The 14,298-nt window shown below is 45.2% G+C and overlaps 1 protein-coding gene and 1 pseudogene across 3 annotated transcripts in view; one reads left to right on the forward strand and one right to left on the reverse strand.

Annotated features, from left to right (window-relative positions):
• MAP7D2 (MAP7 domain containing 2) overlaps positions 1-14,298 on the reverse strand; it is a 102,389-nt gene that overhangs the window by 58,605 nt on the left and 29,486 nt on the right. The gene's annotated exons all lie outside the window — the stretch shown is intronic.
• Positions 8,577-9,306, forward strand: LOC105816306 (annotated as a pseudogene).

Raw genomic sequence — 14,298 nt, forward strand, 5'->3', positions numbered from 1 at the left:
GACACCTTCTCGGAGGTGCCCTACTCGGGAGAAGGACCAGAGCCACTCCTCCCCACTCTTGATGCAATAATGCTTCCCAGGGCATCGGTATTCAGGTAAATGTCCACCTCTGAAATGGAGGCCTTTTCCTGGGCAATTCATTCCTACAAGAAACTAGAATAAAACAGGGATCTTTAACAGCCAAACAACTATTTTATGTTAACAGAACAGCATAAAATCTCATACTTCACTGATTTGCTCTTGCTTGGAAAAACTTCCCGTTATCCTTGGGCTGCAGCAACCAGTAAAACTAATTTTAAAATGAATTTTATTAGCCTGAAGCACTTTCCTACTGGAATATTAATGAGCTGATATTATTCATGGTACTGGTAAGAACCATTATCAACACACAAAGTTTTAAAGGGAGGCCAGCTGTGTTTGACTTTAAAAATTTAATTGCCATTAAGTGAATTTTAAAATAACGTTTCCAATCACACTCACATCTGTACGACTGCAACGTCTAGGAGAAAGAAAGGAAACTAGGAATGAAGAGTTCATCCAATAGGAAGTCCAATGAGGGCCGCTCACCTCCCCTGGGGAGTCCTTCCTGATCCCTTCCGGGGTTGCCAGATGCTCCCTGCTCTGTGGACCTGCAGGCACTGACGCTTTCCCATCTTGGCGGTGACTTATTTGTAAGGTGATGATCTGCTTAAGCACACGGAAGCCACCGCTCCTCAACTTTGGCTACACAACGGAATCAACTGGGGAGCTTTAAACATATATAGATCCTGGATCTCCTAGAGGCCGATCTAGTCCGTCTCGGGTGTGGCCTGGGCACTGGTACTTTAAAAGCTCCCTATGTGATTCTGACGTGCAGCCAAGCCCAAGAACGGTCCTGGCCCACTGTCCCCACGCTTGAGCATGCATCAGAACCACCCAGAGGGTTTGTGAAATGGACTATACTGGACATCACCCTAGAGTTTCTGACGGAGTAGGTCTGGGGTGAGCCAGAGAGTCTCCCTTTCCAACAAGCTCTCAGGTGAGGCTCATGCTATTGGCCCAGGGCCCACAACTTGAGAACCAGTGTTCTAGACTAAGCTGATTCTAGAGGGCAAAGCCCTCCCTGTGGCTCCTCTCTGTCCAGAGCCCAGCAGAGTGGGCCCCAAAACAGTCTGCAGAAGGAATGACTGACGACCTGCACACATTCCCCCAGAGCGTTAACCTTTGCCAAGGTTGTTATTGCCCCACATGCTACTGCCTGGGTCTGTCCCTTTTTCTCTTTTAAAAATTGGGGTCTCACACTCCTGGGCTAAATGATCCTCCCGCCTCAGCCTCCTGAGTAGCTGGGACTACAGGCACGTGCGCACCATACTCAGCTCTGGGTCTGTTCATTTGACCCTTGCCCTCTAAGCTCTTGTGTTATCTCGAATCTCCAGCACCTTACGGATTGGGAAGTATTCAAAAAGTTGCTGAATGAAATGGCCTCATGTCCCATCGAGGGAAACCTTCCCCATTTGTAGAGCATTTTAACCTCGTATCAGAAGTGCCATTGAAAACAACCAACATTTTAAAGCATCTTTGTACCCATTATCCTGCTAGAGTTGTGGAGGGAATACAAAGCAAACGAAGGAAGGCGGCTTCCTCTGCTGTTTCCACAGCCCAATACACACACACACACACACACACACGCGCGCGCGCGCGCGCGCACACACACACACACACACACACCTGCACACACACATGCTGAAACGAATCTTTGCTCTAAATTCCATCAGAGCTCTGTCTCTCACAGCTCTTTTCCCTCTTTGCTTCACACGGGGGTCCTTCCCTCTCCCATTCTCGGTTCTCAAGTACAGGAAGCTCCACCACGGGCCCTCTCCCGCCAGCCCACCCCTCTCCAGTCCATCCATCAGGATATAAACTTTTCTTTTTGATACAGAGTCTCACTCTGTCACCCAGGCTAGAGTGCAGTGGTGTCATTATAGCTCACTGCAACCTCCAATTCCTGGGCTCAAGTGATCTTCCTGCCTCAGACTCCCGAGTAGCTGGGACTACAGGCGTGTGCCACCACGCCCGGCTAATTTTTCTATTTTTTTAATAGAGAGGGGGTCTCACTCTCGCTCACGTTGGTCTCAAACTCCTGAGCTCAAGCAACCGTCCCGCCTCAGCCTCCCAGAGTGCTAGTCCCAGAGTACAGGTGTGAGCCACTGCGCCTGGCCAGGATATAAGCTTATTAAGGGCAGGGCCTATGTCCCCATTTCTTCTTGTAGCCTCCAAAGGACCTAGCACAGTATTCTGTACACAGGAAACACTCAATAAATGCTGAGTTAATGAAGGGGGAGCAGTAACATATACTACTAAGCACCTACTGTGTGCCAGGCCCAGTATGGGTATCAAGACATATTTCTTTATTTTCCATAATCCTCTGACAGCATCAGGACAAGGATGATCACTCCGATGGCCTCTGTATGACCAGACCCTCTTATTTAAATTTTCAAAGCCTCAGTTTCCCACAGTGAAAAGCGGAAGTTGGCACTGTTTCCGAACACTAGCTCTGGGGACTCACCCTCTAGGGATGCATCACCCTGCGGTGAGAAAGCCAAGCTGCATAGAGTGGCTCTCAGGGAAATGCTCCAATCAGGAGCCACAGCCACGTTCTGAGCCACCATCAACTGTTAGCCTTGCGAGGGGGCCATCTTGTCCTTCTAGCCCCCGGCTGCCACCTCAAGAGAGACATCAAGTGAGAACCACCCCACAAAGCCCAAGCAACACAAAACCCTGATAAAGGAGACAGCATCATAAATCACTGAGTTTTGGGGTAGTTTTTTACACAGCAGTGTAACTGGAGACTGTCAACTGATCAACCAAAAGCAAATAAGCAGCACTTTCTGAGCGTCTACGCTACTGGACCCAGTTTTTGCACTACCCTAGACTATTCAGTCTCATCTGCTCGAGGACACTGGCACCTCAGTCACTTGTCACACTTCTGAGCCAGAACTGCTGTAGTGATGGCTCGTGCTCTTCCTTCAGTCACCACGCCCTGGAAGCTGCTCCCACCATGGTCCCTGACAGGGGAGCCCCATGCATGGTACCAACAGACAAGGAGCAAGCACAGCAATTTGCCATCGATCAGACAGACCTGCAGAGGCTCTGGCTTCACCAGAGGCTGCCCATGGCAGCCAGGAATCATGACCCAGAGGACAAAGGGGTTAAGGCCCTATGGAATGCACATCAACTACTGAGAGACAGGAAGGTGATAATGGATAAACTGTTAGCTCTTTCTTCTATTAGAGAACTGCTCTGAGTCACAGGGATCTCATACCCTCTCTGGACATGGCTTGTGGGTCCAAGCAAGCAGCTGTGTTTGGTTGCAGAGTCCTTCTCTGGCTTACATTCCTTTCCCTTCACTCCCTGGGAGCGCAGCCCTCAATAAAGTGCTGGTATGTGTAAAATAGGAGGGAAACCCGTCTGCGGATGTTCGTAGCAGCATTATTCATCATAGCCACAAAGTGGAAACGACCCAAATGTCCACGGACTGTTGACTGACTGTATCAGTCAGGGCTGTCCAGAGAGACAGAACCAATAGGATATACACAGATACAGATATAGATACAGATATACGAGAGGGGATTTATTAAGGGAATTGGCTGACACAATTATGGAAGCTGAGAAGTCCCATGACAGGCCATCGGCAAGCTGGAGACCCTGGGATGCCAGTAGCATGGCTCAGTCCAGGTCTGAAAGTCTCAGAACCAGGGAAGCTGATGGTATAATTCTCAGTCTGAGGCCTGTTGCTCCATGAATTAGTATTAAACGTGTTTGGGGACAGGATCTGTATTAGGAGTTTTACAGAGCTTTGCCCTGAAGGAATAGGTGAATGTGTTGGTTTGCATTTCAAATGCTGTTACACTCAGAAGGGCGTCTCTGAAAGGCAGTAGCAGCTGTATCCCACGAGGCGCCGCGTTTCTCAGACCTAAAGAATTGGATTTGCTTTGTAAAACACAAGAGAATCTGTTAAAAACTATAGGCTGAGAGCTGACAATGGAGTGCCCTCCGGAACAAACAGCTTCCCAGAAAGGACAGCTTCCCAGATGGCCAAAAGCAAAGCTTTTGTTTAAACCACTCTAGACTACCTGTCTCCATTCACAATAACCTAATAAACATGGAGCTTACATATCTCTGTTTAATCCCTCTGTTTAAATGATAAACTTACCTTCGAATTTAGAGATTCACCTTTGAAAGACTTTGTAACCGTTTGCTCAAGTAAATAGAATTAGTTAAAGAATCTGTAGAACCCTTCTGTAAAAGCCTTTTGAAAATCTGTTAACCTGAGAGATACTACCTGTTGTTATGTAAATTTTTTACCCCTGACAATTGTTCACTATTTTCTATAAGTTACCATGTAAGACCTCATTTGGGGCTTTTTTGAGACCAACGGAGAGGTCCGAGCCCCCTGAGCTCCCGCTTTGCCTATAATCTTTATAAACTTATAAAGCTATATCTTTGTCTCAGTGTATTCTTTTATTTCTTCCATTTTCCATTTCTCTCTTATTATTTTCTTATCCCTTGCAACTCTACCAAAGGGACCCGGTTTTTTGCAGGGAACACTGGCCACGTTCCCCACAGAGGCCAAAGGCTTGAGAATGGGGTATGGGGGGTTGGAGGGGTTCTGGGACTGGTATAAGTCATGGAGCCCCAGGCCAGAGAACCTGGGGTCCTGATGTCCAAGGGCAGGAGTAGGGTGTGTCCCAGCTCCCAGGGAGACAGAGAAACCATCTTTCCTTTGTTTCTATCTCAGCCCCCAGCCAATTAAACGCCACCCACCCACACCAAGGGTGGATCTTCCCCACTTAGTCCATTCAGACTCACAGGCTAATTTCCTCTGGAAATGCCCTCACGTACACACTCAAAAACGATGCCTTACCAGCTCTCTAGATATTCCTTGGTCCAGTCGACACCAAAAATAAACCATCGCATTGGATAAATAAAATATGGTACATCTGTACAATACTGTTCAGCCATAAGAAAGGAAGGAAGGGGATAGGAGACACTGCGAAGGACTGCTAGTGGGCTCAGGTTTTCTTTTTAGGGTGATGAAAACATGCTGGTATTAGTGGTGATGGTTGTACAATATTGTGAATGTACTAAATGTCACCAGTTTACACTTCAAAATGGTTAATGTTATTTTTATGTAAATTGTATTGCAATAAAAAATTTTGCAATCCCTCCTCCAAATACAAAAAACCTTAGGGAGAGTTCCACAACAGGGTTTAAAATCCATAGCCTAGTTAATCTTATCTGTGGCCTTATTCCAAGGCTTCCGGCTTACTTGTTTTTCTTTTTCCTCCCAAATATCTGGATGATACATCTGGTTCCAAATGCATATATATATGGTACATTTGAGTATGTAAAAGTCATATATATTTCTGTAAAGTATCTTTGCCACACAATCCCAAGAGCTTTGTTATTAATTATGTTTTATAAAATTCTGGGGGAAAGATGAATGTTGGAAAGCTGAAAGAAAAATAAATAAGTCTGTTACTGCTTATTTTAAAAAAAAGAGGGAGATGAAAAAGTTGGCCAATAAATGATAAATGTATTGTGATAAACATATGTTTTGATGATTTCGTGAAATGATGTGTGTGAAGAACTTTCCATATAATAAATGCTCATTAAATATTAGTGGTGATTATTTTTTGAAGAGGGGGTTATATTTCCAGATTAAAGAAATAGAGACTCCAAAAAGTCAAGTGACCCCCCTCCCATGTCACATTAAGTGGGAAGATTGTAATTATTTCTCTGACCCTTAATACACTGTGATTTCTCCTGGAGTTTGCTACTTTCCTGGGGGAGGGTAGGTGGGATCAGATTCAGACTGGCAAAGCGCAGGAGGTAGAAATTCCAGACAAGGGTAATGGTGTATGCAAAAATATGCTAGAAAATCACAGTAAAAGCCTGAAATCTAATCGAACTTCAATCTTTCGAGTGGGAATTGAAAATCAATTGAGAGAATCTCTAACCTTTTTCATCATTGCATGAGGATACATTGTTTTTGTTCAGAAAGCATCACATATTCCTGCCTCGTGTTTTTCATTTAAAATCTCAAAACTAATTGCAATCCCATAAGGTCAGTAGACTTTCCATTTAAATTCCTTTCAGTGCAGGGCTAAATTGCAATTCCCTCCATAGCTCAGGATGACTGCTTTAATGCAATGGACTGTGATGAAAACCAACAGCAAAATTGTCTGGCAACCTAATTTTTCTTCAAAATGAAATTCGTATCCATTAAAATAACTCTGAGAACATCAAAAAATCAACCCTTAACTGTGAAAATCAGGGCTTAATCATACCAGTGGACAATGCACAAAAAAGAAAACCCTGATAAGTCAGTTTAATGTATGATTGGCAAATCATGGAATTTCAGGTGGAAGAGCTCTCAGAGGCCCCGTTCAACAAGAGAGATGGGTTTGTTCCATTCCTTTCTCTACAGAAAGAGAACTGTCTTTATGTTCTTGGCTTCCTCCACTCTACCCATCCAATATGTTAGATCAGTTCTTGGGCTTTTGTTATGCAGACGGAGAATTCCTGTGGGTAGAAAGAGTTTCAGGAAGAGAAGTGAATCAGCTTTGATTGGCACTGGAAAGGGGAGCAAATGATGAAGGGGGAAGAGAGAAGGAAGTGAGAGAGAGATGGGAGACAAGGGCGCCAAGAGCCAAGCTGAGCTGCCTCTGGGGAGAGTTCTGACTGGAAGTTGAGCGAGAAAAGGGTTTCGAAAGACTCTTGGAAGGTACAGGGTGTGGGTGTGTGAGTGCATGTACACATAACATTGGGAGCCAGAGGAACAGGCAAAGAGCTGCAGGTTAGGAATTCATCTTCTGATGCTTTTCTAATCTCCAGTAAATGTATGAACTGCTTTTAATCTTCTTTGACTACTGAATTCTGTTTCTTTGGCTATCATGTGGGGTTCTTACGTTCATTTGGGATATTTATTTTAGAGACAAATATCTAGGCAGGAACTAACCTCAAGGGAACCATAGGGTTACAGAGACCTAACTGTGGCCATTTACTGCATTTTCTGTCTCTGACAAGAGCAGAACCAGATGGCTTCAACTTGAAATTTGTGTCTCAGGAAGATGCCGTTTCTTACAATAGATTAATGAGTCTTCTGAGAATTTTTTTGCAGGGGGGAGGCTCTAATCCAGTGATTCTCGAGCTTTAACGTGCATCAGAATCCCTGAGAGAGCTTATTAAAAACAGATTGCTGGGCCCCACCCCCAGAGTTTCTGATTTAGTAAGTCTGAGGTGGAGCCTGAAAATTTGCATTTCTAATAAATTCCCAGGTGATGCTGATACTGCTAGTCTGGGAACACACTTTGAGAACCAGTGATCTGATCCATTTCTCACCTGCTATAATCTGAACTGGCTTAAATTTTCTCTTCAACGGTGAAAAAAAAATTCACTATTATGACCCAGTTCATGACTTCCAACATGTCCCTTTCAAGGATAATGTCGTAATTTATACTTTTGAATAAGGCAGGCTGGAACTAGCATTTAAGTTCAATAACCATTGACTACAAGGATGAATGTGTAGATATCCAGGCATCAAATGCATTTTTTTAAAAAATGTGGCTGGGTGCGGTAGCTCACATCTGTAATCTCAGCACTTTGGGAGGCCAAGGCACGAGGATTGCTTGAGGCCAGGAGTTGGAGATCAGCCTGGGCAACATAGCAAGATCCTATCTCTACAAAAAAATTTAAAAATTACCAGGGCATGGTGGCACATGCCTGTAATCCCAGCTGCTCAGGAGGCTGAGTCAGGAGGATTGTTTGAGCCCAGGAATTCGAGGTTATAGTGAGCTGTGATCACATCACTGTACTCCAACCGGGGCAACAGAGTGTGACCCTTTCTCTAAAAAAATAATAAAAAATAAATGTCCTCTTGATTTCTTATCTTCAGCAAAGAGTGTATCATTACTAATCATTGTACGTTTTTGTCTACACATGTAGACACACGCCCCTTCTGGTAAATCAGATCCTGTCTTTAGCAGGATAAGTAATTTCTTACTAAAAAAAGGGCACAGAGATGACATCTCACAAACACTAATTATGAAGGTGGTATATGATGATGCTGTTCTTCTATATTCATACACTCATAATCAGTCCTCCCAGGATCTCCTGCGCCAGCAACTCAATCTGATAAATAAGCTCCCCAGAACCAAAAGATAGTGTGCCATGTTATAAAATTCAGCTGTGCCCAGTTTGGAGAACTGTACACATACTTATGGGCTAGACTGTCTTCTTCTAAAGGCACCATTTCTGAAGCACCTACTTCCTGCCAGGTATTATGTTCTACAAATATTATTTAATGCTCACAATGATCCTAGTAGCTGGGAGGCCCCCCATTTTATAGATGAAGAAATTGAGACACAGAGAGCTTAAGAAATCTGTCCAAAGTCGTACAGCTACTAAGCAGCAAAGCTTGAGTTTGAGCCAGTCTGGCTGACTCAACATTGAGAGGCAAGACTATCTAAAGGAAGGAGCACTGACTTAGGGATCTAGACAGCCAGAAACTGGTAGCTATTCCGAACACTAGAAAGATGGCAAAGCAAGAGGAAAGAAAAAAAATCCCTTTGGTTCCAGAAAATCTGAAAAAGAGGAAGGCTTACCAAGGCCTCAAAGCCACCCAGGCAAAGCAGGCACTTTTGGCAAAGGAAAGGAAAAGGGCCTAGGTTTAAGCGACTGGAATTGTTTCTACATGATTCCTGGTGGCAGCAACGTGACAGGGTGCATCTCAGATGCCTAGAAGTGAAACCTCATGCCTTGGAATTGCTGGATAAACATTCCTTGGCCTTTGTTGTACGCATCCAAAGAGTTAATGGGGTGAGTTCACTGGTGCAAAAGACCATCGCAAGACTTCGCCTAAAGAAAATTTTCAGTGGTGTCTTTGTTACAGTCACTCCTCAGAGCCTAAAAATGCTGCGTATAGTGGAACCTTACGTGACCTGGGAACGTCCAAATCTGAAGTCTGTCCAGGAACTCATCTTGAAACGTGGACAAACCAAGGTCAAGAATTAGACCATCCCTCTGACAGATAACACAGTGATCGAAGAGCACCTGGGGAGGTTTGGTGTCATTTGCTTGGAAGACCTCATTCATGGAATTGCCTTCCCAGGGAAGTATTTCCAGGAGATCTCATGGTTCTTGTGACCTTTCCAACTCTCGGCGGCCCGTCATGCTACCAAGAATAAAGTGGGCTTCCTCAAGTAGATGGGCTCACCTGGCTATCGGGGTGAGCGCATCAATCAGCTCATCCACCAGCTGAACTAGATCTAGAATATCTGAAAGCACAGTGCATTGGGAGCATGTGTTGTTGGGTTTTGGAATTATCAAGTATCGTCAGAGAAGATTATTTTCTGCTCTGTCTTCAAAAATGAAGGGAAGGGTCAGGGAAAAGACAGTAGGTTATGCTCATGGCAGGAACCTCTCATCACAGTTCAGTTCCAAGGAAAAATTCCAGTGTTTTCCACTTCGGCTACTGCCATCTCTGAAATCAGCACGTGCGGTGGAGAAAGGAGTCCTGCTTTGTCAGATCTTCTACCCGAGGTTAACCATTGGTGAATGAATGACTCAAGCATGTGTACAAGGATCCCTAAGACTCCTGCAACAGTGGTCCAAGCCCAGGGGCATACTTGAATCTGGGTATTCCCAGGGCTTTGTTTTGAAAAGACTTGAAATACAATTAGGAAGGAGAATGCAGAAAAAAAAAAAACTGGTAGCTATTCCTACTGGGATGCACAAAGGAGGATGATAAGGAAGAGGAATGGGTTTGCCGGGTTCAGTCAAATCACTGCTCAGCACACACTAACAGCGTGACTGTTGGGGAAGCTTCTAAGCCCCAGTTTTCCCATCTGTTAAACAAGGAAAATAATACTATCTGTTTCATAGGTAATGTGGAGCTTAAAGAACAATACATGTAAAGCTCTTAGCATATATTAAATTCCTAATAAATACTGGCTAACAGTATCATCATCATCATCATCAGTTTAGATGTGGCCCCTAAATGAGAATGTAAATGCAAATGCTTGGGACATATCCACCATGTGGAAAGCATTAAGTGTTCCTCAACATCATTATCAACATCTCGCCACTGCCATGTCTACTACTAGTCTAGAACCGGCCCCTGACCCTCCCAGATCTTTAAAGCCTGCTTTCAAATCAGCAAGGTCTTCAGCTTGCCCTCAGCCTCCAGTGGGAGACCCACTGGACAGGCTGGGCCTCTGACAGACAGTTCAAGGACTACTGTGTTCGTGAGGGCGCCTGGGCCAAGGCAGGGTACATATTTGCCAAAACTTACAGAACGGTACACTTAAAAGTTGTACATTGTAGTGTATGTAGATTATACCTATTTTTAAAGCTGTAACAGCTGCAACAACAAACAGAAAAGGCAAAATTCAGTGCTGGCCCATCTGCCATATGTTATTAGTTCCCAAAGCTACAAAGAATAACCTTGTATCTCCCAGGTGGCCACATCCTCACTATGGCCTTGTGAAGAGGTTGGGGGCACTCAGACTCCAAGGGCAGCATGGGAAACAGGAGATATGCCCCTCGCCAAGGCCAGCACGGGAATTGAAGTCACCTGCAAAAGCCCAGGGATTGGCTGGAATTTCAGGGCTCTTAAAGGGCATGGCAAAAAGCCCTAACCTCACTGGTAGAATTAAGGAAATAAAGAGATATAAGAAGCCGGGTCCATGATCCCAAACCCTTCTTTGAAATTGTTATCTTCCAGGGTCACTGTTAACCTGCCTTTCTCATGCCTTTATAACCTTCTCCACCCCAGACCAGATCCCAGCTACAAATGTCCTAATGGCCTGGCTCTTTCTATAGCTACCAGTAAAACTCTCCATTGGATTGCCTTCTCATTCACCCATAAAGCTCAGCCCCCTCAACCCTGAGGGCTTCTTCTTGGCTCCATCCATGTGGCCTGCCCAACTGTATCCCAGTCAAGGGACCTTGGGTAAATCCCTTAGTATCTCAGCAACTTCGAGCTCCTCTTCTGTAAAATAGGAACATTACTGTCTACTTCCCAGGGTTATGGGGCCCTTGTGAAAATGCTTGGCAGGCAGGGGTATTCACAGTTGGCTCCCTTCCCTTCATGATATATGAGAACATAGACCAAACAAGTTGTGGCAGATGCTCACTGGGCTCAAGCTCCAGGCCATGAAATCATTTCACTCTTCCCAAGAACCCCAAAATTCCCCCAGGAAATCCCCCACAACTTCCCAAGAGGCCACAGTTTCCATTCTAAGACTTGCTCTTGGCAGGGTGCAGTGGCTCACGCCTGCAATCCCAGAACTTTGGGAGGCTGAGGTGGGAGGATTGCTTGAGATCAGGAGTTTGAGACCAGCCTGAGCAAGGCAGCGAGACCCCATCTCTACAAACAGTAGAAAAATTAGCTGGGCATGGTGGCGCACGCCTGTAGTCCCAGCTACTCGGGAGGCTGAGGCAAGAGGATTGCTTGAGCCCAGGAGTTGTAGGTTGCAGTGAGCTATGATGACTCCACCGCACTCTAGCCCAGGTGACAGAGTCCCCAAAAATAAATAAACAAATACGACTTGCTCTGCTGAGCTGATAAATTCACTTAGAAGATAAACTCGAAGGTAGCTAAGGAAGACATAGACTAGAAAAATTAAACTCAATTGACCTACTGAGCACCATGATGTGAAAGCTTAACTCCCACCCTGGCTCCTCAGTTGGGAGGCAGGATTTACCTCGATTCCTATGTTTCTACAATAAATGAAATACAGATATGTATAATTTCAAAATAACCCAATATACACAGTATGCTCTATTCACAGCATGATTTGCTACACAGGAAACCTACACAGCTAAGCTCAGGGGTCCCTAAGATAACCTGGGTGACTTCACGCTGAGGATTATTTCCCCAGCCTTCTTCCCCATGTGGTCATCACAGGATCATCTCTTCTCCAAATCTATTCTTCCCTCTCTGTGTGCTTCTGGTCATCACAGAATTGTTTTGTGTGTGCCGGTTCTTAGCCACAAGAATTTGGACTGTACCCTTCCCATCGGGAGTGATCACAAAAAAATGATGCAAGTGGGGCTGGCACAGATAAGCGAACATGAACAGCAGAGTGAGTACAGAGGTTTCTACCATGGACAGGGCATGCAGGGCCAGGCATTCGAACTTGGCCACAGGTCCTTTAGAGATGGAGAGGCTCTGACTTGCAGGGCTTTGGTATGAGCTTCTGGAGTCTCACCTAATGCAGGACTCCAATCGTGTAGACAAAATGACCCTTGAAAAGCCATCCATCCCCCAGCAAGTACAGAGAAGGCAGCTGGTACAGTACCTGGGAGCAGGGGCTCCAGAGTTGGCCTTGGTTCCAACCCCATGGAGATCATACCCACTTACTGGATAGCTAGGAGCATTAATTGAGAGGGAGATATTGGAGGGGGTGCAGGGAAAAAGAGAGAGAAGCAACTGCTTGGAACACTGTCTGCTACAGTACTGCTCAGTAAATGTTAGGCATCATTATTGCTAAGCCTAACCCAGCCAGCATTTTCCTTCAAAGGTGGGACAGAGGCTGGTTCTGGGGTTACATACCAGGAGAGGCGGATGTTTGCAGTGAGGGCTGCGTCATGTGAAAATGAAGCTCCCAACTCTCCATCCCGAGATAAGACTCAGAAAGGCCTTGGGCTTCTGGAGAGAGGGCCAGACGCAGGGGGGAAAGATAAATCTTATTTGCTTCTTTTCAGCAACAAAGTACAAGAGACTTACAAACATCTCTTTGAAACTGTGGACAGAATCCAGCAGGTAACAGCTGGTAAAGAGAAATTACCTGCGGAGTTCCCACTATTAGTAATGTCACTTGATTTCTCTTCAGGATGATGTGTATGTTTAATGACCGTGAAAGTAAAAGATGTATAAAGGATCAAAGAGGGTCACTAGAGACCCTTCTGGCCAATCTCCATGCCACTCCCAGGCCAGTTGCCCATAAGGTCCCAAGTCCCTACCATAGGACAAGCTGTGCTCTTGAGTATGAGCGAGCCAACCAGAGAGTTCCTTGTCTCAAGCTCCTTATTTTGTCCTCATTCCCTGAGTATGTCCACACACTGACATGTTCACGGTCGCTTGGGGTCCCTCCATCCTCGCTGTTATGGGGTTTGCAGGACCCTTCAGACCCCTTCCCTGAGGGCAGCCCCTTGTTCCTAGGCCGACAGCTCTTCCTCTGCCATCTCACTGATCTGACCTTTAACCACTGCTGAGCAACTCAAGCCTCCCAATGTAAACCACCTGCCCTCCTGGCCGCCCTCTTCTGTCTTGGCTCATGGCAATTCCAGCCCCACATCAGAGATGGTCCCAGTTAGGCCCTCGAGTGGAGTGACCACTGACAAGGCTACTGAAATGCAATCCAAGTCATCAGTGCAGTGCTCAGGCCTGCTCCTCTCGCCACCCTGGCCTGGGTTCCAAAAGGATTACTTAGTTTTAAAACAAAATACAAAGGGGAAATAAAGAGGCTAGAAACGGAACTTAAGTATCTCTGAGGAAAAAAGTAAGAAAAAAAAAAAAGGAAAAGAGGCTAGAAAAAAAAAATCACACTTTGTATTGCAAACAAGTTGGAGACATATTAAGAATGATTTTGAAAGTTGCAACCCTCATTCCATTTATCTCTGAAAAGCACGCCCAGCAGGGTTACCCCCAATCCCAGGCCTACAGACCTGTGCATCTGGCATCGTCGGCCCAGCTACAACATAATTCTTAAACAAGGACAATCTTCAAGGGCACTTTGAGGCCTTGAGGCAAAAACAGCTTCCTGGCACAGATAGATTCTTTTTAAACCATGAGAGCAGAGCACAATTTTACCTCTACGCAACATGGTCCAGGGCAGTCGGGCTGGCCTTTTAAACAGCCTTGCAGGTATCTCCAGCTTGTTGATTAAATTTCCCCCATCCCACACCCCTCCAGCCCCCCACCCAAACCCTGCTAAAATCCTCTTTGCGAAAACAAAAGGACTGTGAATCTTAAAGTTCTACTTATTACTGCCAGTAGTTGAAAGTTTATTTTGAAAATAGTAAGACTACAGATTATGATATTGACAAGAGAAAAGGCAAAACATGGACCTAATATTTGGTTCTGGGAATGCTTTCTGAAAATAATGAGGTCTTCAGGGGTGAAGTTACAAGGTTTACTGAAATATAGGCTTCTCTTCGGGCTGTTCCACAGAAAAGGTCACTGCTATTCAAAAACACCACATAAGAAAAGTGCTTTTGTGCACTATAATTATGCCTGAGCATGGGTGCTTT

The sequence above is a fragment of the Propithecus coquereli genome, unplaced genomic scaffold, assembly GCF_000956105.1.
Source record: "Propithecus coquereli isolate 6110/MARCELLA unplaced genomic scaffold, Pcoq_1.0 Scaffold362, whole genome shotgun sequence".
Taxonomy (NCBI): domain Eukaryota; kingdom Metazoa; phylum Chordata; class Mammalia; order Primates; family Indriidae; genus Propithecus; species Propithecus coquereli.